The sequence below is a fragment of the Ranitomeya variabilis genome, chromosome 2 (genome assembly GCF_051348905.1).
Source record: "Ranitomeya variabilis isolate aRanVar5 chromosome 2, aRanVar5.hap1, whole genome shotgun sequence".
Taxonomy (NCBI): Eukaryota; Metazoa; Chordata; class Amphibia; order Anura; family Dendrobatidae; genus Ranitomeya; species Ranitomeya variabilis.
Genome location: NC_135233.1, coordinates 702,862,315 through 702,868,910, shown reverse-complemented (window position 1 = coordinate 702,868,910; position 6,596 = coordinate 702,862,315).

Here is a 6,596-nt window from a genome sequence, read left to right as displayed (position 1 = left end):
ATTCACAACACATATGACTGACTATGCAGCAGGGCTCGCCGTCCTGCCAATGTATAAAACAAAGGAGTATGGAGCACAAAATGCATATTGTGAAGTGGATTTTCCTGGTCCCATCCAGTATGTGGGTTCCAAGGCCTAATGGGGTGCATATGACTGACTATGCAGCAGGGCTGGCCTTGCCGCCAATGTGTAAAACCAAGGAGTACGGGAGTACAAAATGCATATTGTGAAGTGGATTTTCCTGGGCCCATCCAGTATGTGGGTTCAAAGGCTTATTGGGGTTGTCGTAGCTGTTTTTGTTCTGACCCGGTGTCAGCTGACAGATCACCAGTGAGGCCTAATTGTGGATTTACGCCCTTAATTGACAAGCGCTTGGAGACAAAAGACACCTCACACGTATCCTGTGAGCAAGTCACTTTTATCTGATATATAAAAAGCCAAAGCAATGTTTTATACCATTTACATCAAATGCATTTCAATGTAACTCATGTAGCCCCCACCATCACCCAGGGTCATATTCTATTTACCATAGCTCAGAACATGTTGTGACTGACTATTGAGAACATACATGATAAGAAGTGTAGTCTCCTTGAAGGGGGAGACCATCAGACTACTGCGTCAACAGATTCTAGTAATTCTAACACTTAAAGGTAAAAGGCACTTAAAGGCAAGGCAGTTAAAGGCAAACTATTAACCCTTCTATAACAATTTCCCCCTTTTGTAAATGGTATAACCTTTGCTATGGGGCCAGCTGATGTCCACAAAGGAGCTACTGTCTCATGGGTCTAGTACCCACAAGGGGGCTTTCTACCTGCTTCGTCCATCCACCCTCAGTGTGGACGCTCAACTCCCCCGTCAGCAGTGGCCATACGGGGCCTATGATATACTACAGAAGGTTCAGCCTTAGATAAGACATATATTAGCGCTTTTACGGCTACATAAAACAATAAGCAAAGTAATAAAATTTGCATACAAGTCTGGAAAATACCAAAAATAATCCATCCTGCTAGGCCGCTAAGCCAATCGGCTGGATTTAAAAAGGAGTCTCTATATTGTATTAGTCTCATTAAGAGCCTTAAGGAACCAAGAAAATCTGAGTCCAAGTCTCATTGTGTATGCAGTGTGGTGTTAATACCCTCCTTGGCTCCTGGGGTATGGCAAAGTACAGCATAGTCCTTGCAGATACTTGGCTGTATGTACAGATCCAACAGTCCAGTAGTTTTGTCCTTGTCCTCGACATTTAAAAGTGTATCCAGTGTCTCTGTAAGGTGCAAACATCCTACCACTGCCAGCAAGGTGATTAGAACAACAGTCTTTCTGCTAGTGAAAAGATCTTTTTGCAGTGACTGGCATGGATCCAGGTGGGCGCTCCCTCAAATGAATGTGGTCAGCTGGACTTTATAAAGGGCCGTCAAACCGTGGATATAGGCTCCTTCTCACGTGTCTGTGTATGACCACCCAATCACCTGGAATCAGCAGATGTGCATCTGCACTGGCATTAAGATCTGGAATGGATGATGCATATGAATTGGTAGCAGGGCAGGCCTTGAATTCAATGCAACACTTTTTCAGGAGTCCCCCCTGGACATCTTATGACGGGGTATTGTGGTGTGTCATAATTCTTGGCAGCCCATCGCCTCACAGCATAGGCTACAACAGCTTAGGAGGCCCACTGTTTCACAATGGCCCTTTAAGAAGATTAATGCCGCCTGATGCACCAGTAAAAATAGGCTCTGTGACTTTAAGAGTCCCTCCTTCGTAAATGAAACAAGATGGATCTGCTTATGTGTCACACACCACATGGCCAGCTAGGGGTGTTAAATGTTACTCTTTTTCTCAGAAGAGGCAATTTGCATAAATGTTACAATGACATTTCCCAGTGAATGCATTTGTAGTGGTTGAAAGCAATGTTAAAGTTGAAAAACGCTTCAAAAACGCAATGTCTGAACTAAGCCTAAGTGGGAGAGGAAAGTTTCGGTCTGAGGTTAAATATTTGAGGTACAACAAGAAAAGAAGCTGCTCAAAAAATGCACACCACACAGGATAAGACAAGAAAATATACTAATAACAAAAGGGATTTTTATTGACACACAACTTCAAAACACATAAAACATAATTAAAAACAATACAAAATACAGTTGGCACATAAGTATGTAACGTGTGCAAAAAATGCAAAATACAAGTCTGCAAAAACCAGTATGTATATAACAGAAGTAACCTTCTGGCTCATGGAGCTAATAGCAAACAACCTGGACAGGTGCACCACCCTTATATGAACCAAAAACTGTCCACCAAACCGGGAGAACCAATAGAGTGTGGGTGCTCACCTACAGGGCAGAGCCACACAATTGCAGTAGCACATAAAATAGCTTATGGAGTCCCAGAAAATCCCATGTCCCTAATGAGACAGATAAGCTGAACATACCCAAAGAAGGGAGGGCAGGCACACCGGCTCCAGGCGCAGACAGAGTATGTGCCAAAAAGAGTAAACGCCCAACGCGTGTCGCCCTTCTCAAGAGGGCTTCGTCAGGGGAAGGCACCCCGTCTTTATATTTTATTATAGGTTGTATTGGTAGTGCGCTCTATTTTTTGTATTTCATGGGGTTAAATATTTGGCCTTACAGGCAAGTCATTAACCTGCAAAGGATGTACCTTGACATATTTCCAAGCAAAACCCGTTTTGGTTTCGTTTTAATGTGCTTTTTGTGGCACTGGGAAAAATGGCATGAATCTCGGAAAAAAATGATTAAGGCTGTGAACTAGGAGTCAGGAATGCCTCCAGGGGCAATGCCCATGAGGTCCCTGTGTCATTTGAGCAGTGTTTCCATAATTTTCAAACACTTTTAGACCTTAAAAGGACCCCCGGGGGGATCGTGGTAAAAATACTCGGGTCTCCCATAGACTTACATTGGGCTCGTTTTTCTGGCCGAGTACCCGAGTATTCTAATTTGCTCAACTCGAGCAACACACACCTGAGCATTTTAGTGCTCGCCCATCGCTAGTAACAATGGCACCAAAAGTTGTCACACAATTTCTGCTGAACATGGCAGTACCCCACATAAAGCTGTGCAGTACTGCTTAGCCACACAGCAAGCCCCGGTAGGGACGGAGCACTACTTAACTCTTGGGGAACAAATTATCGTAATATACAGTATTTTTACATTTATAAGATGCACCTGAATATAAGACGCACCCCCAAATTTGGTGAAGAAAAAGAGAAAAACTAATTTTTTATGTTAAATGGGGGGCCTGTCTTATAATGCCACTGTCCGTCTTACAAATCATGTATATGTCCCTCATCCTGGTATCAAAATAACCCCCATCCTGGCACATTGCCCCCCTGTGCTGCTGGCAGACTGGTACATTGCCCCTTTGTGCTAGCACATTGCCCCCTGTGCTGCTGGCACACTTTCCCCTTGTGCTGGCACATAGCCCCCTATCCCATCCTGGATATGGGCCCCCCGGTCACTATATGCCCCTCTGCTGGCATGCACATAATAAAATAACAAACACTTAACTTACCTTCTGATGATGGCTCCGTGCTCCCAGCTCCTTGGTTGTGCTTCCTGTTTCCTGGGCATTGAATCATGTGACCTGGGCACACAGTGATGATCACTGTGCTGTGCAGATCATATGATCGGATGGCGGCACAGACACAGGAAGAGCCAATGGGGAACTGGGAGCATGGAGCCATCATCAGAAGGTGAGTCAAGTGCTTGTTATTTTAACATGTGCGTGCCAGCAGAGGGGCATACATATAGTGACCGGTGGGGCATATCCATGATGGGAGGAGGGGAAGTGCAGGCACATGCAATATGTGCCACTCCCCTGTTAACCAACTTGGCATGGCTTCAGCACCGAGGTGATGGACAGGGTATGCAGTGAATATTATATGAGGCTAATGAGCAGGAGAACATGAGCTCCTCTGTCTCTGCAGCCCGCAGCCAGCCCACTCCAGCCCCCTGACACCACTCCAGAGCTGCCCCCCCTCTACAGCACAGCACACAGATTCGGATTATAAGACGTACCCCCCACGTTCCCCCATAATTTGGGGGAACAAGAGTGCATCTTATAATCAAAAAAATACGGTAGTTTGCGGACTCCATATACAAATCCCCTAAGTGCCAGAAGAGCAGAAACCCCCCTCAAGTGACCCCATCTTTGAAATTACAGCCATCTGGGAATTTAACTACATGTGTAGTGATGATTTTGACTCCATGAGTGTTTTCCAGAAACAAGCAGCAATTGATGTTGCTGACTGAAAATTGCAAATTGGCCATTATAGTGCACGTAAATTGTAGTGCCCATACATTATGTCCAACTCCTTGTAGTGCCTATACATTGCAGTGCCTTGTAGGAGAAGTTTTTGATAAACTTACAAAACTTAGCAATCCCCAAACAGCATTGCGACGCTTTCAGATTTTCAGGCAGATGCCATTCCAGAACTGCATGGACCTTATCAGGATCTATATGGAAACCTGCCGCAGACTGTAGGAGACCGTGAAACCAACTTCTTGTACGACGAATAGCGAATACACCTTTTTCTAATTTGGTGTACAGTTTATTAGCCTGCAAAATCTGTACCACTAGCCGGACAGGTGAGTATATTAAAATATCGTCAAGATAGACCACTACAAATTTATCCACAAGAAATTAACAAAAACACGGAGGAAAAAAGTCCACTTCAACATATTTAGAAAACAATATTCAAAAGATTTATTAAATAACAATCATATACAAATATGGGTATGTAAAATACAAAACATGGGTGTATTGTCAATACAGCCATATGGCAGAAGACACATAAAGGAGAAAATGTGGCAATGACCAAGTCAGAGGGGGAGTACACAAATAAACCTTTCGGGTGGCAGCATCAATTCAAAGTATAGAGAAAACGTATGACCAAATGCAGTCACTATGTCCAACTCACGTGGCTAAATTACCTGAAATGCATGATGACATATTCATATATACATGTAGTCGCTGCTTACCCATAGTCAATCAGGTATGGCCTCCTCACCTCACTCGGACCCCCCGGACGCGCGTTTCGCGTAGCTTTTTCAACAGGGTGTATCCATGGTGTGTCTCATTGTGCTTAAATATCGTAAACCCGGAAATAGAACCGGTGAAATCGGCGCATGCGCAGTGGCGTCCAGAGCGCATCATGCAGTAGGGCCATCACAGTGGGGCGTGTGTAAGAGGCGGAGCTCCACCTTCTAAACACAAAAAGTGTAACACTCCCCACTTATAGGTGATAGGTCCACGAGAAGATGGCAGCGATGGACTACACCGGGCATGCGCACCACCAGCTCCCATTTAAAAGCCCATGGCTGCAGCCATTTTCTTAGTGATGGAAACAAAATCAGAACGAAAACAGAAAACAGATCGCCGCAGCGTCCCAAAATGCACGTAAAACCGGAACGCTAGATGGATTCAAAAAAGTCCTCAATAGAGTGGAAAAAAGGGGACGCTAGAAGGATACAAAAAATTATTACGCAACTCATATGTTCGCAATAAATAGATATAAGTATACACAATAAAGATAGAAAGAAAAAAGACATAACTGTGAAAAGTGAAAACATATAAAAAATGTCTAAGACATTCATATAAAAAGTGTAATATCAAATAACATATCATAAATGTGAAGCATTTATGTGACTCTGTGTGTATAAAAATAAGAAACACGCCCTAATGCACAATAGGGAATGTAATATACTATGTAATAATAGCCGCTTAAGGCCCCAGCGTACATTTTTTCAAAGAGTCCTCTAGAAGACCTTAGTGTAAGCCAAAAAGGTCAAAACTAGTATGTGATCCTGCACATTCGTATAAATCGCAGGGTGCCAATAAGTGATACCTAGTGAGTAACCAATGAACCCCAACCCCATAACTGGGCCCAATCATGTAAACATATAAAACAGTCTCATACAAACATACATTAAAAGGATAGTGTATTAATATAGAACATAGAGAATGCAAACACATAAAAAACACGTAAAAAACATGTAAAAAGCACTTCTTCTTTTCGTGCTCCGTAACGTTAAACGGATTCTGCTGCGGCGTCATCACAGGTATATAGCCATGGGCGGCTAATATATAAACTAAAAGGAAAAACACACAACAAGACAGTCAATACATAAAATATTTAAAAACGAATGGTGAAAAAGTCACCCAAGAGAGGACAGCCAGGTCAAAGGTCATAAACTAATATCCATATCTTATTGCTGCATATTTGAACAAAGCCGAATAACTACGTTAGAGGCAGGGTGAAGGCGTCAGATGTAACAGAGAACCTACGGGACTCTCACAAAAATGGAGCGAAACTGAGCTGTTCATTAAGTCCCTTAGGGGCAAGGGTATCAAGGGTGACAATCCACTTACACTCGCACTGTGCGAGTAACTTGGTCATATTGCCACCCCTGATACCTCCATGTATTTTATCTATCCCTCTCACCTTTAAGCCCCTAGGGTCTGATCCGTGGAACAGCCGAAAGTGCCTTGGTATTGTTTTTAAGACCGAAGGATCTTCTTCTTCTTTACCAGCCAAAATATCCCTTACATGTTCGCGCGTCCGAACCTTCAATTCCCTAGATGTG